This window comes from Muntiacus reevesi, chromosome 3, assembly GCF_963930625.1.
Source record: "Muntiacus reevesi chromosome 3, mMunRee1.1, whole genome shotgun sequence".
Taxonomy (NCBI): domain Eukaryota; kingdom Metazoa; phylum Chordata; class Mammalia; order Artiodactyla; family Cervidae; genus Muntiacus; species Muntiacus reevesi.
This window is the reverse complement of record NC_089251.1, coordinates 144,021,938-144,048,450: the sequence shown is the minus strand read 5'-3', so window position 1 is coordinate 144,048,450 and position 26,513 is coordinate 144,021,938. Positions and strand designations below refer to the sequence as shown.

Sequence of the window (26,513 nt, the reverse complement as noted above, 5' to 3'; positions counted from 1 at the left end):
CTTGGCTCAGGGCTATGCCATTTGAGTTTAGTTTAATTGAAGTAAATACATTACAAGTTGAGGAGAAACATGAGGAGGAGGTGGCCTGAGGAATGCTGAACTAGAAGAAGGGGGAGCTCTGGGATGTAGATCTATTAAACTCCCAGGAAAGACTGCTTACTCCCCACACTTTCTGAACAGGAGACTGGGATTTGCAAGGGCAAAAAAAAGATGAGACCTGGGCCTTGTCAAGTGCAGCCATGGTTTTCATGCGGGCTTTGAGTATCTTTCGATAACCAAGCATATCTTTTGTAACCCAGGCATAAGGGAAATATTTGTCCCACCAAAGGAGCTAGACCAGATTTGTGGGATGAGCTGTGAGCATTCCAGCCTCAAAGATAATGAAGACTCAAGAAGTTTTCTTCTTGAGTAAGAGTTCAAGAAAAGTTTATACTGACTTCACAATTGGCTCTGACCAGAAGTTCCAGCACTGTTCTATTTGAGGTATTAACTTACTTGACCCCTAGTTTGTATGTGCAACTGGCTAAAGAGAGAGGGGGGCAACAAGAGAATGTATTTTAAAAATCTGACTTTGAACTATGCCTGGTATGCCAAAATATTTAATTCTTCAGAACTTGGCATTTAGAGTAGAGGGTGGATTTAAACAGAGGTTGACCAGCTGGCTAATTACATGTTGCTAGCATCCTCTTCTGGCTACTTATTGGATGATCCTGTTTATGTCAAAAGCTGACTCTGTCCTTTATCCTCTCTCATGGCCAAGAAATGGAATGCCATGCATTTTACTCAGCATGAAATATTCTGGTGAAACCCAAGGCAACAAAGCCCCACTTCACTCTCTTGGTGGGCCAGACAAAGCAGGTGGTAGGAGAGACCTGGGGAGAGGCTCCAGGACAGGCTGAAAATGGCGAACAACTAGGATTCCGGTTTACCATCTTCTGCATCTCCTTTTAGAAAAGATAATTTCCTCTCTTTAAGATACTGTCAAGTCAAAAGCTATTGATGTGGGGGGGGGTGGGGGGGTGGGAGGGAGGACCACGCAGGAGGGTATATCTATCAGTTCAGTGCGATCGCTCAGTCATGTCTGACTCTTTGCGACCCTATGGACTGCAGCACACCACACTTCCCTGCCCATCGCCACATCCTGGAGCTTCCTCAAAGTCATGTTCATTGAGTCAGTGATGCCATCCAACCATCTCATCCTCTGTCTTCCCCTTCTCCTCCTGCCTTCAATCTTTCCCAGCACCAGGGTCTTTTCCAGTGAGTCAGTTCTTTACATCAGGTGGCCAAAGTATTGGAGCTTCAGCATCAGTCCTTCCAGGGAATATTCAGGACTGATTTTCCTTTAGTATTGACTGGTTTGATCTCATTTTGGTCCAAGGGACTCTTGAGTCTTCTCCAATACCACAGTTCAAAAGCATTAAATTTTCAAAGCTCAGCTTTCTTTATGGTCCAACTCTCACATCTATACATGACTACTGGAAAAACCATAGCTTTGACTAGACAGACCTTTGTCAGCAAAGTAATGTCTCTGCTTTTTATTATGCTGTCTAGGTTGGTCATAACTTTTCTTGCAAGAGCAAGCGTCTTTTAATTTCATGGCTATAGTCACCATCTGCAGTGATTTTGGAGCCCAAGAAAATAAAGTCTGTCACTGTTTCCTTTGTTTCCCCATCTATTTGCCATGAATTGATCAGATGCCATGATCTTTGTTTTTTGAATGCTGAGTTTTAAGCCAGCTTTTTCAGTGTACTCTTTCACTTTCATCAAAAGGATATAGGTACACATATAGCTGATTCACTTCATTGTACAGCAGAAACTAATGAAACATTGTAAAGCAAGTATCTTTCAATTAAAAACAAAAGCTCCTAATGGTACAGTCAAGGCTAGCTTTTTCAGTGTGAGAACAGAAAAAGACAGCCACATCAGTCTGTCTGAGCTCTGCGTATAACGTGAGGGTGAGGTCAGCAGAGTTAATCACTGTAAAGGGGTGGGGGGTGGCCTCTACTTGCATGATTTAAAAAAAAAATGAGTCTCCAAGGACCTCTGAAGTGGATTGCACATAAAAGGAACCAAGTACAAATTTGATAGAGCCTGGAAGAAAATGATGCACAGAGATAGAAGGGAAATGAGGGTGCATGTGAGGGTCACATGCTGGATGTATCACCTCAGTCCAACCATAAGAGGCCCATGGAAAAGGCAGACTCTGGTAGGAACTGCAAACTCACATGCCTCCAGGCAGGGACTCGTGGATAATGTAAATGTTAGAGAGTATAAGACTATAGAGAATGTCAGGGAACATGTCAAACTGCAGCACACTTATCTGGTATAAAGGCATTAAAAAAAAATTAAAAACACCATGCCCATCAAACAAAACATATCTGTGAGCTGCATTTTATTCTGTAGCCAGCAGTTGTGACTGCTATCTAGTGAGAACTCAACTTTGAGGGTCTGAAATTTGGGGCTGTGTTTATTTGTTGAAAGTGTCTTGTAAAGCTGCTCCACATAAGGGAAAGCTATTGTCCAAACTTCCTGTTATGATGTCAGATTATGTAAAATTCCTCTTTTTCCCCTGTTCTTTTTCTCTTGTTGAAAAATGAAGACTACATCCTTGGAAGGAAGGCATTTATCTTGGAAATTGTCAGGCGGGCTGCCCTTCACTTCCTCAATGAAGAGCTAGGGTAAACATGCTGAGAATCCCCCTCCGTCAGCCACCCTCACCTCAGGGGTTATCAGCACACCATTCTGGGCCTCTCCTTAATTCTAGGCACACTCTGCTCCCAACTCTGTCCTCTCCAAGTCCCAGTGGCTCCATGAAGGAAGCAAGCCATCACAACAGTTGAGTTTTAGGTCAATTTTGTGAATAGGGCCGGAAGTTTTTGTTGATTAGAAGGAGAGATTACTTTGTTGCTTTGTGTAAATAAATCAAAATAAATTCTTCTTAACATAGGTGCTCCTATGGGGAGAAATTTGAATACATAAGATCTACAGTTGGGATAACCTATGGCTTTCTATCCTCTAGGGCCCTAGAGACCTCTCACTGGAGAATTTCTGAACGCTTCATTAGGGATATTATTTAAGAATAGCTTTGCTGTGTGCTGTGCTTAGTCGCTTAGTCTGGGTCTGACTCTTTGTGACCCCGTGGAGTGCAGCCTGCCAGGCTCCTCTGTCCATGTGGATTCTCCAGGCAAGCATACTGGAGTGGGTTGCCATGCCCTCCTCCAGGAAGACTTTCCAACCCAGGGATAGAACCCAGGTCTCTTTACCATCTGAGCCACCAGGGAAGCCCTTGGTGTTAAACATAGCTTTAACACATGGTATATATCCCTTGAGCACATCTGAGGCTAAACATTATGATAGCTCCATGCTACTGGCCTTAGCTCACCCCTCTTACTGTTGCTGAGTTTCCCAGCATCCATTGTGCTCAGACGGGAGCTTCTGTGCAAAACTTTCCTCTGATTAGACCATAGCCTTCAGGATCTTTTGCCATGGTCAGACATAAATATCCTTACTCCAGGCTGCCAGAGCAAAAATAACACTTGCAAATAGTTTCCAACTGCTTATTGCCTACCTAGTAGTTGTATATGAAAAGTGAAACAGAAATATGTATCAGACGGGTGATACAAAGAAAAGAGCCATCATTCTAGCTGGAGCAGGAGGCTGGAAAAGCAGATCAGAGCTAGGCCATGTGCAGTGTTTCTAGCCTGAGGAGTTCAGACATCTTCCTGATGTAGGGAACCATTGAAAGTTTTTGAGCAGAGATGTAAAATGATGGAAGAGACTTTCTAGAAAGCTTGACTTGGCAGACATCTGCAAGGTCGTTCAGAGGAGGGAGAGACAGGCTTAGAAATCAATGATAATAAATCCAAGCATTAAACCTTCTATAGACTTACAGTGACAAAGGGATACTGAGTTATAGTGAAAAATAGTCAACATTAACTGCATGCTCTGATGTGCCAACAACTGTTGTATGTGCTTTATGAGCATTATTTAATTTAATATTTGCAACAGCATACTTTTTAAAATATTTATTTTTATTTATTTATTTTATTTGGCTGTTTTGGGTCTTAGTTGCAGCATGCAGGATCTGCAGTCTCCATTGTGACTTGCAATATTTTCAGTTGTGGCATGTGGGACCTAGTTCCCTGATTAGGGATTGAACGTGGGCCCCCTGTGAAGGGAAGCATGGAGTCTTAGCCACTGGACTACCAGGGAAGTCCCCTTCAACAGCGTTCTTTTTTTTTTTTTTTCAAATCCACTTTTATTTTCCTTTTTCCTCCTCACATACAGAACTTTCCCACACACTGAATTTCTTGTAGCTATAAAGTCATTTGATGTTGGTCAGGTACCATTTTATCCCCTAAAACTTTGCTGGCATCAAATCAACAGCGTTCTTAAATATCACTCTTTTGCAGACAAGAGAACTGAATCTCAGAGCAATGAAGAGACTTTGTAAGCATTACCTGGCTAGGAAGTATCAGAGCTGGGGGACAAACCCAGGTGGTCTGGCTTCAGGGCCCTCGTCTTCAACCATGCTTCCAAGTTTTTATTTGAACATCTCAGTCCCTGGCCTTCCTGTGCTGAGGCTGGGACCCAGCTTGGGAACGCTTCCATCACTCTACCTCATTGTCTGTTATGTTTGTACATAGATGTCTACCTTAGATGGCATGTTTGCCTAGATGTTGATTTCAAGACACTCCAAAGACTTGCAAATGCTTGAATCTAATTCAAAGGACAGGTTTCCCAGATGGCTCAGTAGTAAAGAATCCTCATGCAAAGCAGGAGACACGAATTATCCTTGAGTCCAGAAGATCCTCTGGAGAAGAAAATAAGCACTCTAATATTCTTGCCTGGGAAATCCCTTGGACAGAGGAGCCTGACAGGCTATAGTCCATGGGGTCTCAAAGAGTCAGACATGACTAGTGACTAAACAACAATAACAACTCAAAGGAGACTTGTGAGCAAAGAAGGGAAAGATGAGGCACAAATACCATGAAAATATCTCCAGGAGTGCTCATCACATTCTCTCAGAGGAAGGAAGGAAATTCAGGACTTTTGGCCCTGTTACTTTTCATTAAATATTAATGATATAACTTCTCTGGCCTCACTGGCCTTGGTTCAGTGGATTTTGGACTCATTTACTTCCAAAATGAGAGATCTGGAACTCACCTGATGGTAAATTGTTTAGTGTTTTGCTGGCTCTTTCAGTAACTATCAGATAAGAAAAATTTACTGTGAACTCAAACTGACTACATGTTTTTCTCAAAGGTACTGTGTAAGATTGCTAAACGTTTTGAGCCTTTAGACAATCTAGGCCAATACAGTTCTCTAAGAACAAAACCAAGAATAGTTGTTTGCCATTTAAATTTAATACTATTCATACAAATTTTAAGTTGGGTGCAGATTCAACCAGAAGGTGGCCTAATTAGATCATGCTTAAATTGAGGTAATGTCATATAGGTTGCATAGAGCAACTTACATTCTTTTCTCATTGAAAAACTTCCTTGTAGAGAGACATCCATGAACACAGAGAACATTAATTTTGGCTTGGGTTTTGGACTTACATATTTATTCTTTTACACTGTTTAATAACAAACATATCAAGTTCAAGGAATTCTGTTGCAGAGAAACAGACAAAACCTTGGTTGTAGACCTAACCTTTTACAGATTATTGTCATCCTATCAGGCAATGGAAGAAGTTTACACATGGGTGTTTGATTAGACATCAGTCTCAACAAAACATTGATTGAGGACCTGCATATAACTTAATCCATGTGATGCCAATTTATTGCTAGGTTGGATTCTCAGTGCTGAATTGCATCATGTATAAGTTGTTTACGGTTTTAAATAGATGCCCTCTGGCCAGGTGTAGCTACACTTTACTGCATCAGCAGATAAATTTATTGATTAACTGTTAAGATCCATTTTTAAGTTAAAACTTTGGCCAGGCAGTGATTGAAATGAATTTATTTTTGCAAACAAGCAGATTACAGAGGCAAGAAGCCTTGGAAGGACAATTGAGAAACCTTGGAACCATTTTCTTTAGGGAGTTAAATGTCTTTATTCCATAAGATAAACATCTAAGTCTGCACAGTAGAGATTCTATAAATGTTGGCATTTAAATAAGCATTAATAAACTTTCAGTTTTCTCTAAAAATATGTTACTGAAATATGTAGGGCTAAAGCTATTAGATAACTCATGCAACCTGTTTGAAAAAGCTAAAGTAATTTTTATTTGATTTAGTATGGGTCCAGCTTTAGTCAGAATTGATAATAAAAAGTAGGACTTTTTTTTTTTAACCAGTAGTGAAAGTTCATCAAATCCTTGAGGAAAAGTTTAACATTTGGGTCACTCTTCCTAATAATATTGGGTTGCAGAATTGATATCGATCGAGGACTAAGAATTCTATTTCTGCTTAGGAGCTTTAAAAATTGATTTTAGAGAATCAGTTTTTAAAAGTCAACCTTCCTCAAATCCAATTTCTTATTAACTTTTACTTTACATTATTTTTACTGTGTTTTCTTTAATATTTTGCCTATAGTACTGAGACTTTTTCTATTAACTGATAAAATTCCTTAAAGAGGGTTTGGGTCAGGTGACATGTTAAGAATAATGTTAAAAAATTTTAAACTGTATAATATGCAAACATCTTCTAATAAAAGACTCAGATGGTATTGTTTGAAAGACTTCTCCCACTACTGCCCCCAACATTTCTTCCAGCTGTAGTTCTGTGCATTTAGTTCACTTCAGTTCAGTTGCTCAGTCTAGTCCGACTCTTTGCGACCCTATGGACTGCAGCACGCCAGGCCTCCCTGTCCATCAACAACTCCCGGAGTTTACTCAAACTCATGTCCATTGAGTCAGGGATGCCATGCAACCATCTCATCCTCTGTCGTCCCCTTCTCCTCCCACCTTCCGTCTTTCCCAACATCAGGGTCTTTTCCAATGGGTCAGTTCTTTGCATCAGGTGGCCAAAGTATTGGAGTTTCAGCTTCAGCATCAGTCTTTCCAATGGATATTCTGGACTGCTTTCCTTTAGGATGGACTGGTTGGATCTCCTTGCAGTCCAAGGGACTCTCAAGAGTCTTCTCCAACACCACATTTCTGTGCGTGGTGCTTTGCATATACAACTGTATTGGCACATATAGATTTTTGAGTCCCACTTTTACTTTTCTATTCCATTACCAAATTCATTTTGTCAGTAAAGCAGTACATGTACCAGATTTAAAAGGATGAATAATGTTTACTTCCTCCAGCTAGTTAGTAGTAAATTAACAGTTGAAACAAGAAGTTAAACACATGTATCTCATTAGGAAATCTTTTCTAAGACCCTATTACTCCTGTCTACAGGTGAGTGATTCTTCGTTAGTGTCCAGGGAAATGTAGGAGATGTGCCACACTCTGTCCAGACCCTTAATTTGTTTCTATTGCATAGTATTATTTTTATGATCAGAAAGAACAGGGCCCCTGAAACAGATTTTGATGCTCTTCATCCATGCCTTCTCTTCTCTTCTTTCCTTCTGGTCTGTCTTATTCTCCCATGATTGCAGTTGATCTTTTTTTTAAGATTTTTTTTCTTTTGATGTGGATCATTTTAAAGTCTTTACTGAATCTGTTACAATTTTGCTTCTGTTTTATGTTTTGGGTCTTTGGCTGTGAGGCATGTGGGATCTTAGCTCCCCCCGCCCCCTCCCTGATCAGGGATCAAACCTGCACCTCCTGCCTTAGAAGGTGAAGTCTGAACCACTAGACTGCCAGGGAAGTCCCAGTTGTTGATTTTTGAGATAAACCATACATTTATTTGACAAGTGGAGTCATATTTGTCTAGTAGGTTACACCCAAATGTCAGTGAGCACTGATTTCCTGGCATTGTGGCACAGTGAATTCTATAGACAGAGAGATTCAAGTTTGAATCTGGCCCTCACTTGCTCTGTGGCTGTAGCAAATGACTTCATCCAGCTAACCTTAGGATCCTCAAATAAAATGGGGGTAATAAAATCTACCTTATATATGGCTATTGTGAGGAAATAATGAAATAATGTATGTAGTATGCAAAATTCCCTAGTATAATCTCTCAGTAAAGGGTGGTTATTATCACAATAGTGTCAGCACTTGCCTTGAGGATGATGGGGGACCCAGGGAAAAGCTTATAAATTTTTTTTTTTTTTTTTTTATCCCTGGAGAGTTTTTGTCTGTACTCTTTCCTAAGCTCTGAAGACTTTCTCTTTTCCTCATCTGACCTGGACCTTCAAGTTTAGGCTTCAAATTAACTCCCAGTGAGGCTTTCTCAGGCCAGCCTGTTTAAATTAGACTCTCCTCCCCATTTCTTTCTTTTTATGCTTAGACTTTGATTCTCAGAGTAGTTTTAGATTTATAGGCTAATTGGGCTAGACAGTATGCAGAGTTCTTAGGCAGCCCCTGTGTTGTTTCTCCTAGGATTACGTATAGTTAATACGCTAATATAGTTAAAAAGGGAGGTACAATTGTTTCAATTAATAAACCAACACTATTGAAGGCAATGGCACCCCACTCCAGTACTCTTGCCTGGAAAATCCCATGGATGGGAGAGCCTGGTAGGCTGCAGTCCATGGGTTCGCTAAGAGTCGGACATGACTGAGCGACTTCACTTTCACTTTTCACTTTCATGCATTGGAGAAGGAAATGGCAACCCACTCCATTGTTCTTGCCTGGAGAATCCCAGGGATGGGGAAGCTTGCTGGGCTGCTGTCTATGGGGTCACACAGAGTCGGACACGACTGAAGTGACTTAGTAGCAGCAGCAGCTATATTAATATCAACTGAAGTCCACATTTTATTCAGATTTCCTTAGTTTTCATCTCATGTCCTTTTTTCTGTTCCAGGGTCCCATCTAACTCTCAGTAAGTCTTGATGCATGGTTCAGCTTCTGGGAAGGAATTTTCTGAATTTGCAAAACCTTTTGTGGAGAAGTGGAGAAAGGAGGGATCAAACGTAAAGTGACTCAGACAAGGCCCTGGGCAAGGTATTTTGAATTAGATTAAGTTCCAAGGGGTAAGTACGAAAAGTCCAGAGGACAAAATCAAAACAGCACAGTGCAAGATAGGGAAAGGTGCGGCCCAGCTTCACGTGCTGACCCTCGTAGAGCTAGAAGGATGAGTGCTGCTTTATTTATAGAACCAGTAAGATAGTGGGACCGAGGGAAGGCCAAGGCAGGAAGTGGCCTGTCTGGTCTGACCCCGACTGTGGCCACCCTGTGTCTCCCCTTTAAGGAGGATGTGGGGAACTGGCCGAACTCCAGAGAAGAGCAAAAATGTAATTAAGGCTTGGGAAACAGGGCTGAGAGCAAAGGCCGCAGAGCTGTGGGGTTATTTAGCTTAGAGAATAAAGGTCTAACAGATTGGAAGGGTCAGTATATGAAAGACATCGGTTGTTTTCCATCTCCGCAAATGACAAGACAAGAGGAAAGAAGTTTATTATGCACTCTAGGAGGTTTTGGGCTGTGAGAATTATTACCAAGGAGACTGTCAGGCTCACACTGGCATCTGAAAAGAAAAAGGATTTATGTATAACTATGGAGAAGGCCATGGCACCCCACTCCAATACTCTCGCCTGGGAAATCCCATGGAAGGAGAAGCCTGGTGGGCTGCAGTCCATAGAGTCGCTAAGAGTTCAACATGACTGAGCGACTTCACTTTCACTTTTCACTTTCATGCATTGGAGAAGGAAATGGCAACCCCCTCCAGTGTTCTTGCCTGGAGAATCCCAGGGACGGGGGAGCCTGGTGGGCTGCCGTCTATGTGGTTGCACAGAGTCGGACACGACTGAAGCGACTTAGTCAGCAGCAGTAGCAGCATGGGGATACAGCGCCTTCCCCGGTAGGAAAGAATCTGCCGGCAATGCAGGAGATGTGGGTTTGATCCCTGGGTCGGGAAGATCCCTTGGAGGAGGAAATGGGTACCCACTCCAGTATTCTTGCCTGGAGAATCCCATGGACAGAGGAGCCTGGGGTAATGCTTTGGGGCCTTCCTGGTGGCTCAGATGGTAAAGATTCTGCCTACAATGCAGGAGACCCTGGTTTGATCTCTGGATGAGGACGATCCTCTGGAGAAGGGAATGGCAACCCACTCCAGTATCGCCTGGGAAAATCCTGTGGACAGAGGAGTCTGTCCTGTGTACACAGGAGGTAGGCTGTGTGCGATCCATAGGGCTGGACACAGCTGAGTCACTGAGCAAAAGCATGCGTGGGGATACAACATTCACAATTCCCGGGAAAGAGAAGGAAGAGAGTGTCAGATACTAGCTTTTGGATTATTTTGAAAATAAACCACTTCTTTGCATAAACTCATAGTTGTTTACCATTTAAATTCAGTTATTAACAAAAGTTGGTTTGAAGGTATAGACATAAATTAGATAGGTTCATGATTTCTTGAGACAAGGTCCTGCCCCATTCAAGTGAATTTGGCTAACACCAACTAAAATGCTCACAGGTTACACTTATTTACCATGTCTTGATAATTTCTTTTCCCACTTCTTGTTACTGAGTTACATTTTCATTACATCTCAGCACATGGCATCATCAAATCCACCTAACTGTATTTTAGAGGTTGCTAACTGTGCTCTTTTAGTGATGACAGGAATGTAGCAAGAACAAATACTCCTCGTATAACGTTTACCTCCATAAATGGAAGGAACTCCATTCTGTGCGTTATGTATTGAGAATAGTACAACTTCAAACCCTCAAGAGTACATTTGCTAGAGCTATAAATAAGATAATCACAGAATATTAGCCATGGGAGAGAACTATGCACAGGAGAAAACAAAAGCCCAAGGATCTTGGTGAAAATTGGATTCTTTCATCAGCCCGTAATCTGAGTCTAAAGTAAATGAAGTCCTTGATAGTATTGATTAGATGAGTCTGTGATGGCGGCTCCCTTTGTTGTTTACGTTTGGAGATGTGTATTATAATGCCTGAAAGCTGGGAACATCTTTTGGGCTCTTTTTTCCTTTAGTTTGTCCTTAGCGTGCCTGCATGCGAAGTCACTTCAGTCATGTCCGACTCTTCGTGACCCCGTGGGCTATAGCTTGCCAGACTCTTCTGTCCATGGAATTCTGCAGGCAAGAATATTGGAGTGGATTGCCATGCCCTCCTCCAGGGGATCTTCCTGACCCAGAGATCGAACCCATGTCTCCTGTGACTTCTGCATCTCAGGTGGATTCTTTACCACTGAGCCACCAGGGAAGCCCTTATCAGCCCTTATAAGCCTTATAAACACAGAATCACTGGTAAAGAAAGAAGTAAGTGTACCACATATTTCTATCAGCTACTTGGGCTTTTCAGCAAGATGCCAGGTTTCAAGTCAGCAAAATTGCCCTAGAAAGACCCTCAAAGTTAGCGATACTTAATTCCTCGTTTCCTCCAAAGTGGACATAAATAAATGTTTTCCCTAACCCTTTGCAGACTGTCTTTCTGCATTAAAGGATGAGAGAGCCAAGTCCAACCCCACGTCCATTGTCTTGGATATGGTTGTAGTTTTCTGATGATGATAAACTCACAAAGCAAGTTCAACTCTATGATCTGACAGAAAAGGTTTTGTTCAAAGTGAGTTATGATTACTTCAATAGAAATATATTTTGAAATGTTATTTCTGGAATGTGTCATATTGTGATATATAAGTCTAGAAGGAGATATATTCCTCTTCCCTCAAATTAAATCATCCTGATACCCAATAAATGTTAGCATTTTGGTAAACATTCCTTCTCATGTCTCTATGTGTTTATTTTGTCCATCTATGTCTGTGTGTGTATTTATGTAAATGATACAATATTCTGTTTTGCCCTGTTTTTTTACTCAGTGATCTGTCATGGAGATTTTCTTTCCTTTAATAAGTGTCAAATTCCTTTTAACAGCTACATAACCGCCCAGTGTATGGACATATCAGAATTCAATTCCCAAATAATGGATATTAGATTGTTTCTAAAGTGAAATGTTAGTTGTTCAATCATGTCTGACTCTTTGTGACCCCCTGGACTGTAGCCTACCAGGCTCCTCTGTTCATGGAATTCTCCATGCAAGAATACTGGAATGGGTAGCCATTCCCTTCTCCAGGGGATCTTCCCAACCCAGGAAACGAACCCGCGTCTCCTGTATTGTAGGTAGATTCTGAGGCTCAGCTGGTAAAGAATCTGCCTGCAGTGCAGGTTCGATCCCTGGGTTGGGAAGAACCCTTGGAGAAGGGAATGGCTACCCACTCCAGTACTCTGGCCTGGAGAATACAGTCTATCGGTTTGCAAAGAGTCGGACTCGACTGAGCAACTTTCACTTTCACTTCTTTACCATCTGAGCCACTTGGGAAGCCCCAGGTTGTTTCTAGTTTATGATTATAATAAGCAAGGGCTGAGTTAACATTCTTGTATCTGAACTTACCAGTAGCGTAGACGAATTCCCAGAAGTCTGATCTATGTCACTCATTTGCTTTCCAAAAACATTTTTTGTTTTATCAATTTTCATTTCTACCAACAGCATTGGAGAATACGGTAGCAGATCCTTCAGCTCACTGACCTGAAAGTCTTCAAATATTCAGTACTAATAAACATTAATTTTGGCAGACAGGTGTCAAGTGTTCTTACTGAGATCTTACTGAGATCAAAACAGATGTGACATTAACAATTAAGAAATCTCTCCAACTGTTTGCCAAGCTGTCAGAAAAAAGTTTCTTTTCCACACTCCTACACACAATACTTTGTATATCGCTCTCTTGAAACATATTTGATTTTGAATTATATTCTTAGGTGTCTTTCCAATTAAAATGTTAGTTCCCTGAAGACAAGAATTGTCCTGCAACCCTTCAAGGATCTTGTAAACTGTGTCTGTACCACAGTAAACTTTGTGGATGAACAACCACAAAATTTTCCGTTTGCTTCTCCCTCATTTAGCAGCTTCCACCTCCTTCTTTTCCTTTGGCTTTTGAATATAAGAGTAATATTTGCCCAGGGCAAACAGACTTGGAGCTTTGGAGGTGGTATTGTGTAATGAATGTTAAATCAGCCAGTTTAACTTTTGGCTTTCTCATTTGTTAGCTCTATAACCCTGGGCAAATTGCGTAACTCCTCTAAATCCTAATTTTCTTCTCTGTAAAATGAAGATAATATTTGACTTCAAAAAGTACAGATTAAAGGAGATTGTGTTTTTAAACCTTTAGCATGGTGCCTAGTATAATACTTAATAAATAGTAGCTGTAACTGCTATTTCCTCAAAGGAACAGATATACTAAAAAAAAAAAAAAAGCCAAAACCCTACCCGCCAGACAAACCACAATGTCATTGGCTATTTCTGTCTTCTAATCTAGTGGACACATTAACTTCTGAATTGGAGGCAACCAGAAGCTAGAAATTAATGTTGATTAAGTCTGAGATGCTTAACAAAATCAATCTAAAACATATTTGTAGATAAAAGTTAGATTTTTCTATTTCAAGACTAAAAGAGGTGCTCAGTTTATTGAAATAAGGGAAGAATAGGATTGGGCCAAGTAGAAGTAAATATCGAGTATTTTGTTCAATTAAAAAATAAGTTTAGGTAGTCTCCAGCCTTCAGTACCTCATTATACAATTCCAGGGAATTTAAAAAAAATTGTGAAAGTTGAACTATTGTGATCTTTGTTCTTTCCTAACTAGCAACTGACCTTTTGTAAAGACAACAGTCTGTAACCTTTTTTGCACTCGGACCATTTTGGGTTTTCACCAGGCTTGCCTCACTGTCCTTGAGCACATGTATCTGAGCTTATTTCCCATGTAACCCCTGAGTCTTACAAATGTGGGAACATCTTGTGGATCTGCTCGTGAAAGCGTTGATCGGGTCTCCACATTTGTTGCTAGAGATGGCTCAGAAAAATTTAGCATCACCCGTGTGTCATATTTTCAATACTTTCTTCCCTTCACCTGAACTTCTTGTATATTAAGCTGATAATAAACAGTGAGTGCTCTTCTAAAAAAAAAAAATCTATGGCATCAAAGGTGGCAACATCTTCTGCCCATAATAAGTATTCACAAAACTTTTCAAAGATAGCTCTCTTTGAAAAGCAGAATTAAAACAAAAGATGAGTAAAATATATACTTCATGAGACCAAGTGCATATCCTCTTCTATGGAAGCAAAGACACACTTCTCCCCCTTCCTCTAAGGAAGCCAAATTCTGATTCATTTTTCGTTCAAGACTCAGCAGAAATACAATGCTTCGTTTTGTAGAGGCTTATTACAACAGTGACAGCATTATAATTTCCTTCAGGGCAAAGTGCTTCACTTGGCTTTAGGCCAGCTAAGCTCCGCGTCATTTAGCACTTCTTTAACTTCTGACAGAGGCGACTACCCTCATGTTTGTGCGTTCTATATTCCTTAGGAAGCATTTTTTAAAGCGTTGTTTTAATAGCAACTCTTTAGAAGCAGCAGTTAAGATTATGTACGTGCCCAGATTTCTTTTCCTTGATGCCGACATTCAGCTAGTCCATAAACCATTGCAAGTGACTGTCCCACCCACTTCTTCTGAAGCCAAAGCAGTCATAAAATGTTTGGCATGCAGGGGGCCTTTGGGCAAAGGAAACCTGTAATTGTAAAATCCCTCCTTGGTCTCGTTCACATTGTCTTTTTCTGGTCATGCTATGTGGTCAGTCTTGACGTAGTTTTGAAGAAGTTATAGACAGTTAAGTAAATGTCTTATGGAAATAGCTAAGATCTAAAGCTAGGGACACTTCATAATTTTTGTCTATAAAAAAAGAAAGGCATTTTTTTTTTTCAGAAGCCTGTGATCCTACCCTGCCTCATGCCTTGTTATCACTGTGGACTTTGGCCTCAGGAGACTATGTCTCTACATAAAAGTTGTGTAATCCTTATTTCCTGAGTGGGACCTACCTAAGTGCTTACACATAATAGTCAGCCCCCACGTGGACAGGCGTGGTGGCGGCTGTGGAGGGGAGGGGACGTTCCAGAGGCACGAGGGGAAGAGTCCACAGGGCCAAGCACAGCTGTGGAGCAGGTCTCTGATCCAACAGCAAAGCTGAGTCCAGCCAATGAGAGGCGTTGCATTCTCCGTTAGCAACCCTGCATGACATAGCAAGCATGCTGAGACTGCTGCCAAAGATTTCCCTCCTTTTGACTTAGACTGGGGGTGGGATGAGGATGGAAAACAACAAGTCTAAAGGGAAAAACAAATGATTTGTTTCTTCATTTATTGACTACAAGCTCAAACATTGACTCGGTGTTCTTTGTTGGGCCAGGCACTGTGCTCAGCATTTTACAAGCAATCTCTTTCTTAATTCTCATAGTACTGTCAAACAGGGAAGTCTTAATCTTCATTTAGCAGTGGAGGAAGCAGAGCCTTTGGAGAGGCTGAGAAACTTTTTCAAGGTCACACAGAAGAGGCAAGCTGGGAGAGTGTCCTGCTAGGAGGCCAAGCATGTGCCTTTAACCACTGTGCACACTGCCTCCCTGTGTTAGAACATCTTTTCTCCCCAGCCTAGTGGAAGCTGAGTAGAAGATAAGAAATCTGCTAGGTGGTAGATATCAGCAGGCATTATTTCTTTGTCATTGTATTAATATTATGTTATTATAGTTCAGCATGTTAAATGGTTATATTTATATAAAACAACTGAGAAACTTAAATAGACTTGAGCAAAAGTAATTTGAGCAGTTTGTGATTATACAATGCGATTATCATGATGGCTGTCTGTTGGCCTCTGTCTGTCTCTGATTTTCTGAAGTGAGCTTTTGTTTGGCAGGAACAGTTGTTAGGGAGCAATACCAGCTGCAAGGGAACAATTCCTGACATTACCTCCTCGCTGCTCTCTCTCTTCCCTCCTCACAACCTCCGGTCCTGGCAAGTTTACTGTGGGACAGATACAGTTTACAAGATCCTTGCAGGGTTGCAGGATAGTTCTTAGCTTCAGGGAACTAACATTTTAATTGGAAAGACACCTAAGAATATAAGTCAAAATCAAATATGTTGCAATAGAGCAATATACAAAGAATTGTGTGTAGGAGTGTAGAAAAGAAACTTTTCCACAAGTGCTCTTATTTTGAATAGATATTGCCAGGGATGGGAAACTCTCCTATTTATTTCTCTGCTACAATTTACTGAACTCAAACCTTCTTCAAAAGACGACATGGCATTATATCTGGCTCAGGGGAGAAACTTCAGGGGAGGACAAAGTCTGTCCATGCTGTTTAGTTGGAAGCTACAGAGACAGAAGGAGGAGAACGCTCCGGGAGTGAACAGCACTCTGATGTTCACGGTCTTCTATTTTTGGCACCCTGAAGGACATCTCAAAGCAGAAACTGGAATTCAGAGAACTTCTGAGATCATATAATGTTCTCTGTTGGTGACATTAGATTTAGGGTTGGTCTAATTTACTTATATGAGTTTGAGCAAACTCCGGGAGATGATGAAGGACAGGGAAGCCTGATGTGCTGCAGTTCATGGGGTTGCACAGAGTTGGATATGACTTAATGACTGAAGAACAACAAATTTACTTTGACTACTCAGTTCTGAAAATGGCCTCTGGGGTGCAAAATCCATCCTTAAATTAAGCCTTCTCCTAACCCCATATTTCCTGCAAAGGGAATATCTTTGGATAATCAAAATCAGATAACCATACAGATAACCAAGATCTTTGTGTATTCCCCAGGTCTTCCACAAAAGCGTAAAGCTTTCTGTTATATTGGAGGTTCTCAATCTTCCGAGTTTGTAGCATGCTTTCAAGTCCTGGAATTATTGGCCACACAAATGAAGGGCTTCAAAGAATAAGACCTATACTGCCATCCACATAATAATAAAGCAGTATCTCATGGTGTTCATAAAAATAACTACAGCAGGTCACAGCTGTCTGCTTGCCTTTCTGTACCGTGTCTAGGTGCAAGGACAGCTGTTTACTGCCCTTACTGTGATGTCTAATATGTTTATGGAAAAAACTGTTTACGTGTTTTAAAGAACATACAATCTTTCTTTGTTGCTGGTCTGCTATTACTCTTTGCAAGGTGAATCTTGACTTCTTAGTGACAGTATGTATACTCAGTTGCATCAAAGATCAATTTTTTTCCTTCAAAATTTGGTGAAGCGTTCAATTTCTGGGGTGCCATAGCATAATGTTTAGAAACCATTGCCTTATATACTTGAAAAGTAAACCACAATAAAAGGAAGAACAGAATAAAAAACCAAAATTACATCTGGAAAGAGCTTGCCCAAATGGCCCTACACTGGCATCTGAAGACAGACCTTTATCCTTCTCTGGGTGGAGTGACAATGCTTTCATGGTACTGACACTGAGTTGACTGCTCTAGGAGACATTTAGACATGAGTTAGTTTGGTAGAGTCTGGATAATGAGTCAAGAATTTCAAAGGATTCTCATAGTTTTGATGATTTAGAGGTGGATATGTGGAAAATAGTATTAAATATATACACTTAAAAGTTGTCACTTGTTTGGTATTAAAGGATCAGGTTGACAAGTGCCTGGCATGCATTTAGAGAAGCTTGTGGTATTATCACTCCATGTTCAAAGTTCCCCAAGTGATTCAAAGGAGATTAGGCAAGTTTATTTTATTCAGATGCACATTAATTTAGGAATTCAGCTGAAAAACTTTCTTTCCCTTTTTCTCAAAGCAAATATTTTAAGTTGATCCCTTTTAAATACTGCAGAATTCATTCCTCAACTTTCTTAGTATCATAGGCAAATGTAATTCTGAGTAGTTTTGAGAAATAGGCCAGAAAGAGAAGTGACGAGTAAAACCCAGCATATGTCAGAGTTAACCTATGCCTAGCACTTATATGGGGTGTGGCTGGGCCAAAGCCACCTTGTTCAAACATTTGTTGATGGTCTTCCATGTACTGAGTCTAAATTTTAAACTTTGGGGATATAACAGTAAGGCAGATAAGTTTGCATTGTCCCTGATCTTAAATTTTACTGGAAGGGATGAATAATAAGCAAGCATAAGATGTGGTAGAAAAGGAGGAACAGAGAGTCCTGGGGTGGAGAGGGCGACATCAGGGCTAATTCATGATGGGTAGTTAGGGATGGACTGCCAGTAAGGTGATGTTTGAACAGAGAACTGGTGAACCATGTGGGTGTCTGTGGCAACTGTATTCCAGGCTTGCTGTTGCTATTGGTCAGTTGCTAAGCTGTGTCCAATGCTTTGTGACCCCATGGACTGCCGCATGCCAGGCTATCCTGTCCTTCGTTATCTCCCGGAGTTTGCTCAAACTCATGCCCATTGCTTTGGTGATGCCATCCAACCATCTCATTCTCTGTTGCCCCCTTTTCCTCCTGCCCTTAATCTTTCCCAGCATCAGGGTCTTTTCCAATGAGTCGGCTCTTCGCATCGAGTGGCCAAAGTATTGGAGCTTCAGTTTGAGCGTCAGTCCTTCCAATGTATATTCAAGGTATTCCAGGCTGAAGAACATCAAAGGCAAGGAAACAGAGGTGGCAGCATGATTGGCAAACTCAAGAGTAGCAAGAAGATCACTGTGACTGTTTCAGAGTGAGCCAGGATGGCACTGGTTAGGTGATAAGATGGAGGGTACGGGGAGAATCATGTTGGTCCTTATTATAGATCACTGAAAGACTTGGCTTTTATTCTGAGTGAGAGAAATCCACTGGAGAGTTTTAAGCAGTGGAGTGGCATCATCAGGCTTCTATTTTGGTTGCTCTGTTGGAGACATGGTGGCAGGGAGAGTGGGTAGGAGGCTATTTTGATAATCCAGGTGGGAGATGGTGGTGGCCTGGACCCAGATGGTAGTGGTGGTAGTGGTGAGAAGGGTCAGACCCTGGATGGATTTTAAAGATAGAACTGACATGACTTGCTCCCAGTGAATGTGGAGTGTGAAAGAAAGAGATAAAGATGACTCCAGGGTATTTGCCACTAGAAGCCCAGGGAAGGCTTACTCCCCTGGGCAGGACTTCTAGATGTGAATCGTGGGTGGGACTGTGGGGGGGACGGGGGTGAGGGCACAAGGAGTCAGAATATGCTCAGAATGGGGATCAGGCGGCCTGATCCTCAGGGCAAAATTACAAACGGCTTTGGCTCAACCTACCCCTTCAGTACCCAGAGTCTATAATGAGGTTTGGGAAACCTCAAACCTAAACCAGAGCATTTTCCCCTGCAATCCTGAAGGCAGTTCTGGTTACTCCTCCTCAAGAATGAGGAAGGGTAGAGAGGAGGGTATAGAGGGGAGATTATTTAAACACCTGGAGGGCAGACCAAGAAGTCTTTTCTCTGGAAGAATGAGGAACAGTTCAAAATTTGCAAAATTATGAAGGGCAGGGGGAAAAAAACACAGATTTTTTTCGCCATTTCTTTCAACATTAGAATTTCTCTAGTTAAGCTTAAAGAGTTGGTATTTAGGCAGTGAAACGGAACTGTTATTTTGCACAGTAGATAATAAATAAATAGAACTATACTCCAAGGATGATACAGTTTGAAAATATAGAACTGAAAAGAGTTTAGAAAATTCAGTGATGGTGTAAATAATAAATTATTATGCAAACTAGGGATTCAGCTGCACTTTACCAAAATTTTTTGAGTATGTGTTTGTGTTTATTATACTAACTACTATTTGAGATACAGTAATAAGTAAAATACAAACCCTTTGCTCAAGAGTTTATAATCAACTGTAATCAATCAGTTGAAGCTGAAGCTCCAATACTCTGGCCACTTGATGTGAAGAGCTTTGACTCACTGGAAAAGACCCTGATGCTGGGAAAGGTTGAGGGCCGGAGAAGCAGGTGACAGAGGGTGAGCTGCTTGGATGGCATCATCGACTCTTTGGACATGAGTTTGAGCAAACTCTGGGAGATAGTGAAGGACAGTGAAGCCTGGCGTGCTGCAGTCCATGGGGTTGCAAAGAGTTGGACATGACTTAGCAACTGAATAACAACCACCACCGCCACTACCCCAACACACTTCATGTCCCTCCAAGCGATTGATTTGCCTGAATTCCTAAGATGGGACATGGTCTCTCATGCCTTTCTGTATTCTTTATCTGTTTCTGCAAAACACTTCATGCCGCTCTCTTCCTGGATAACTACCCTGCTGTCAAAGCTCAGTTCAGTTTAGCCACTTCTGGGGAAAGTCATCCTAACGCCCCAGGCTGAGTGTGATGTGAGTCTTCCCTGTGCCAGGGAGACCAGCTCTAGCACACACTGGTAAGTTTATTAAAAACATTTCTTTACCTTAATGTAACAGAGTTCTAAGTCCCAGAAAGAAAGGAGAAATATTAAGAAAACCAAGAAGCCTTCATAGAAAAAACAGCAGTTGAAATGCTCCTTATGGATGGAGAGGGTTTCGGAGGTGGAGGACATGTCAGGCAGAAGTTACAGTCATGAACAATGGCAAAGCAGTACTCTGGTGGTTCATTTGTCCAGGAGCATTGTAATGGAGAATTCATAAGCTGTTGAAGTGGGACAGGTTGGAGAAGGAAATGGCAACCCCCTCCAGTATTCTTGCCTGGAGAATCCCCGTGGACAGAAGAGCCTGGAGGGCTACAGTCCTTGGTATCACAAAGAGTCAGACACGACTGAGCAACTAAGTACATGGGACAGACCATTTTGTGGGGGCTTAAATAGCATGTAAGATATTTGCTCCATTTTGTATGGGAGTGTTAACATAAAAATCATGTTTCAGTGGGTTACTTTGGAAGCAGAGTGTACAGTATATTGGGGGTCAGACGAGAGGGAGAGACTGGATACATGGAACCATCTCTGGGTTTCTGGAAAAATCCAGGCAAAAGGCAGTGGTGATAGTGGGAACATGTATGAATATATAGGATAGTCACTAAACGTGGAAGTTGGAAAAGAGATAATTGAAGATGACTCAGATTTCTCTCCTAGCATCTGGGAAAGAGGAGCAGGTTAGCAGAATATTAAGTCCAATTTGGACACATTGGATTTGAGATGCATCTAGCAAGCACTGAGAAATATGGACCTGGGACTCAGATCAGAACTGGCACACTTGGGAATCTTTCGTCTATAAAGGATCATCAGAAGTACAAAGTCCAGGAAGATGAGAGGCTCCAGTCAGATCCACGCATAAAGCCTTTATTCACAGAGCAAGAAGAGAACATGGAGCCTGCAAGGGAGTCAGAGACGGAAGGAGAAACTAGAGCCAGATGGAAGGACATACTGGACAAGGCAAAATGTGAGCCTAGAATGGGATGGTACCAATTTCAGATCAGAAGAGAAGCCAATGAGAATGAGGACTAAGAAGGGAGGAGTGAAATTGATCATTAGTAGGAGATGGTGGGTCTTCCCAGGCAGTGCTAAGGGTAAAGAACCTCCCTGCCAATGCAAGAGACATAAGAAATTTGAGTTCGATTGCTGGGTGGGGAAGATCCCCTGGAAGAGGGTATGGCAACCCACTCCAGTATTCTATCCTGGAGAATCCCATGGACAGAGGATCCTGGTGGGCTAAGTCCATAAGGTGACAAAGAGTTGGACACGACTGAAGTGACTGAGCACTCACACACGCAGGAGGTTGGTGTTTTTGAGGAAAAAAAAAATGTTTTGGTTTATAGATACGGGTTCTGAAAAATCACAAAGATTGAGTTGGGATAAATGAGGAAGTTGAGGCAGGGGGCATAGATTCCAAGAGATGTGATGAGAGATGAAATAAGGGTTGAGGATTAAGATAAGACATTTATGATTTCAGCATTGGTATAGAAACATGGTTGGGGTGGGATGGAGTTGGAATAAAGGATGGTTTAGAAGCTCCCAATGAAAATGGGAACAAGAACTGAGAGTACGTTAGGGGGGATTTGCCTTTCATAGGGGAACGGCACCCTTTTATTCCTAACATGGCAAATAGAAGAGGGGCATTTATTCTTTACCACAATGGGGAACAACCTTGGATTCACACAGTCCATGTTTGAACTGTACTCACAGAGACAAAATATCCACACTAGATGATCAACCACTTGACATTGTCTGGCAATTGTCATTTCTTAACTTTTCTTAGAAGTCAAAAGCATTTAAAAGATGAAATGTGAGTATGTTAGTTTCTTCAAAACCCCACTTTTTTTTTTTTAATATGACCAAGAAATGTCAAACTGCTGAGGTAAAACAAAAGCATGTGGTTTTTTAAAGGGTAGGAAACCAAGCAGATGTTGTTTATCAAATGCCTATTTATCCAGCTTTGCTTGTGTCTCCAAAATTTGAGGGTAACAGGAATGAATAATAATTTTGGTGTAATGTTAGACACAGTCTTTATATGCTCTTTAGCTGATCATGCCTTCATTTTACTTTAGTATTTTGTAAAATAGAAAGATGTTTTCACAGGTAGTTTCAAAAATAGACCCTTAACTGTATATGTATTTACTTGCTTTATAATGAAGTGAAACACACATGAAAATATCTGTGCTGAAGTGGTAGATAATTTTAAAAATTATTCATCAAAATTCCCTTCAATGTGATTAGTACTTTTATGACCCCAGAAATGTTGAGAATTGATCTTTGAACCAAGTCTTTACATAAGGAGCAGTCGAGGTGGGGTTTCTTATTGCTCTGTTGGTTTGGTTTACAGTATTTCCAGTCCTCTGAGTTGGTTCTTAGAAGATCTTTTATTAGACTATTTGGGTGACTTTTTTTCACTGGGGGTGCCAGGATATGGATGGAATAAAAAGCCTAAGGGCAAACAAGACTGTTGCAGGTGGGTGGACATTCTCTTGAGTTGCTTTCATGTCGTTTGGCAGGAAGTGAACTGGCCACCCCCACCTCACCCCTCATCTCCTTGCTTTCTGCCCTCGCACAGACTGTTGATGATGTTCGCTAAGGACAGGCTGCAGGGTTGAGGGGTCCCTCGGAAGAAGGACTGCTTTGATCTCTGCTGGACCTCCCAGCAGCCCTGATCTCTTGGGTCATGTCTCTTTTTGAGGATTCCCAGTTTGTGACGGTGTCTGGACACTGTGCCTGATCTTTTGACTGGGGTGTGCCTGACTGTGTGTCCTAGTTCAGACTCCAACACACCCTATTGAAGCGGGAGCCTTACAAGTCTGAACTTTGGCTTGGGCAACTGAGAATGAAAGCATTTTTCTTCTGAACCATTTGTGCTTTATAACATACCTCAAGGGAAACGATTTTAATACTGGAGCTCTAATAAAGAACACAAGAAAAATGTGGTTTCTTTGATGAAGAAAAATTTGGAGGCATAAAACAGATGATACAAGTAACCCTGTCTCCCTAAACACTGTTACTTAACCTGTGTTTAATGCATTTAGGATTCTTTACAGATAAAGCATAATGTAAGCAAAAATAGCAGAGAAAGGAAAATGATAATTTTTCCCCAGTACTGTTTATAGACACTAAGATATGGAAATTCTTCCTTGGGTGTCTATAATTCTTAATAGAAGTTCCAAGAAAATCTACTTTAAAATTAAAAGTCAGAGAAGCTACTAAAGAGCTTTAGCTTCAAAGCTAGAGAAGAGAAGAATTCCACTTTCTGGGAATTCTCAGGGACAGACAACTAAATGGAGTATCACTTAGGTATCAAAGAAAAAAATTGGTGTGTCACTCAAATTTAGCTCCGTCTCCTGGAAGAGGGCATGGAAATTCACTCCAGTATTATTGCCTGGAGAGTCCCATGGACAGAAGAGCTTGGCGGGCTACCGTCCATAGGGTTGCAGAGTTGGACATGACGGAAGCGATGTAGCACTCATGCTCCTGTTTCCTTTAACCCTTTATAAGAGCTGATTCTGAAACTAGGGTAGGGCGTCTGTCTTCTTTTCTGACAATTCTCGGGCCAAGTCTTTGTTTCCTGCTTTTGACCTTTTTCTCTTCTGCAGACAACTAACGGTTGTTGTTGTTCAGTTGCTAAGTCGCCTCCAACTCTACGTGACCCCATGAGTTGCAGCCCGCCAGGCTCCTCTGTCCATCGGATTTCCCAGGCAAGAGTACTGGAGTGAGTTACCGTTTCCTTCTCCAGGGGATCTCTCTTTCCATGTACAGGAAGGTAACACCTCAATCATAAGCCACATATTCCCATCCTCTGGCAGGATATGATCGCTAATAATCTAAAATCCTGATGGCTTAGGTTTAGACTTGAAGTTCTGTTGGCTTTGGGGATTCATCCTTGATATTTTGAACTTACTGTAAGTAACAGTTCATATATATATACTGTTGTACATATCTATTTTGCCCCCTTTAATATTGTAGTGAATCTCCATCATCCTCAGATAAAGCCCAAGTTCTTTTGAATGCCTGGAATCTCCTTTCCTGCATTCTTTGTCTGGTTGACCCTTCCTCTCTTTATGGGTTCAAACCATTAATCAATTACAGAAAAGGTCTTGGGGCTCAGGATGTAAGCAGTCACCCCAACTGTGCTCTTGTATCACTTGGCATATCATAATAAAGTCATTAGTCATTTACTGATTCATTGGTTTAGCAAATATTTATTGAGCATTTATTCTTGTTAGGTGAGCTCCACCAGGCAGGGATGTTTGTTATAAATAGATTTCAGTAAATGTTTGTTCAACTAAAATGGATATAATATTATTTTTAGTTTTAAAAAAGGCTTAATTGATTACTCATGAATGAAATTGTCATTAGAGAGGCAATGTGATGTGGCTAAAAAAAAAAGAACTCCTGTCTCTGGAGTTATAAGCAGACTAGATACGTGCCGTTCTAAGTTGCTTCAATTGTGTCCAACTCTTTGAGACCGTGTGGACCATAGCCCGCCAGACTTCTCTGTCCATGGAATTCTCCAGGCAAGAATACTGAAGTGGGTTGCCATACCCTTCTTCAGGGGATCTTCCTGATTCACGGATCGAACCTGTGTCTTATATGTCTATGTTGTTTTTGTTGTTCAGTCACCAAGTTGTGTCTGACTCATTGCGACCCTATGAACTGTAGCACGACAGGTTTCCCTGTCCTTTACTATCTCCCTGAGTTTGCTCAAACTCATGCCCACTGAGTCAGTGATACCATCCAATCATCTTATCCTCTCTCACCCCCTTCTCCTCTTTCTCTCAATCTTTCCCATCATCAGGGTCTTTTCTAGTGAATCAGCACTTCGCATCAGATGGCCAAAATATTGGAGCTTCAGCTTCAGCATCAGTCCTTCCAATGAATATTCAGGGTTGGTTTCCTTTAGGAATGACTGATTTGAGATCCTTGCTGTCCGAGAGACTCTTAAGAGTCTTCTCCAACAACACAGTTCAAAACCTTTCACATTAGCATCAACTGATCAATCAGTCAAAGTCCTTAGCATCAATTCTTCAGTGCTCAGCCTACTTTATGGTCTGTCACATTCATACATGACCACCGGAAAGACCATAGCTTTGACTGTACGGGCCTTTGTTGGTGATGTAATATCTCTGCTTTTTAGTATACTGTCTAGGTTTATAATAGCTTTTCTTACAAGGAGCAAATGTCTTTTAATTTCATAGCGGCAGTCACCACCCACAGTGATTTTGGAGCCCAAAAAAGTAAAATCTGTCTATCGGTGGTGGCTATGAGCCTAGATTTCAGAGCCAACCTATGTCCAAATCATTTCTCTTCTTCTTGCTACCTTTGTGACATTAGGTCAGTTTTCCAGTCTCCTTGTGTCTCATAAGTGAGATGGAAATCACAAGAATACTTGGTCCACAGGGTTATTAAGAGGATTAAATGAGGAAGGTACAATGAGGAATTGTCTCACAGAGGTGCAGTTAAATGAATAAGGAGTGCACTGTAAATGCCACAGTGTTACTTATTTATTCAGATTACTAATTTGCTCCATTTCATCCTCGGTTGTGCTTCTCAAGCCTTAATGTATATACAAAGCATTTGGGGATTTTGTTAAAGTGCAGTCTCTGATTCAGTAGGTCTAGGATGGGGCCTAAGACTGTGGATTTCAGACGTGCTCCCAGGCATGCGGGTGCCCTAGTCCGTACACCACACTTTGGTCCAGTCTAGAGCAGTGGTTCTCAAACTTCCCTGTGCACCAGAATCTCCTGGAGGGCTTGTTAAAACACGACTCCTGGTTCTCACCTGCAGAGTTTCTGCTTCAGTAGGTCTTAGGTGGGGCTTGATAATTTCCATTTCCAAACAGCTCCCAGGTGAAGGTGATGATGCTGATCTGGGAACTTCATATTTGCAGAACCACTGATCCAGAAAACAGAAGATTGTTTTATTTGGAGAGTAAAGTACTTTGCTATGCTACAGGAAACAGGAATTGGAGACTTGAGATTTAGGTTCTGACTCTTAGATTTTAGCTCTGGTACCTAAAAACAGTTTGCATTATTTTTAAACAATAATTGGCACTGTGTTCTTATGCGTTTGTCTTGTCCAAGGCCTGCCACAGCTGTAGCTGCAATAATCTAATCCTAACCGAGGACCCCTGACAAGGATTGCCCTGAGAGCCAATGAAATTTTGGCTCATGATCAAATGTCCTCTTCCTCAGATGAAGGTGGAAAAGAGAGGAAAATATTTCAGGAAGGTTTCCATTAGGCATTGTGAACACTGGCCCATGTTTTGATAGCTTTTGCCACAGAAAATGAATCACTCAGATAATGGATTCTCATCATGGA

General features: G+C 41.4%; 1 protein-coding gene across 1 annotated transcript in view; it reads left to right on the top strand.

Moving 5' to 3' along the window:
• The first annotated feature begins 8,960 nt into the window (after positions 1-8,960).
• CD28 (CD28 molecule) overlaps positions 8,961-26,513 on the top strand; it is an 84,140-nt gene continuing 66,587 nt past the window's right edge. The window contains exon 1 of the mRNA XM_065927695.1: positions 8,961-8,998. The gene's annotated coding sequence lies outside the window, so the exon portion shown is untranslated. The remainder of the gene's footprint in view (positions 8,999-26,513) is intronic.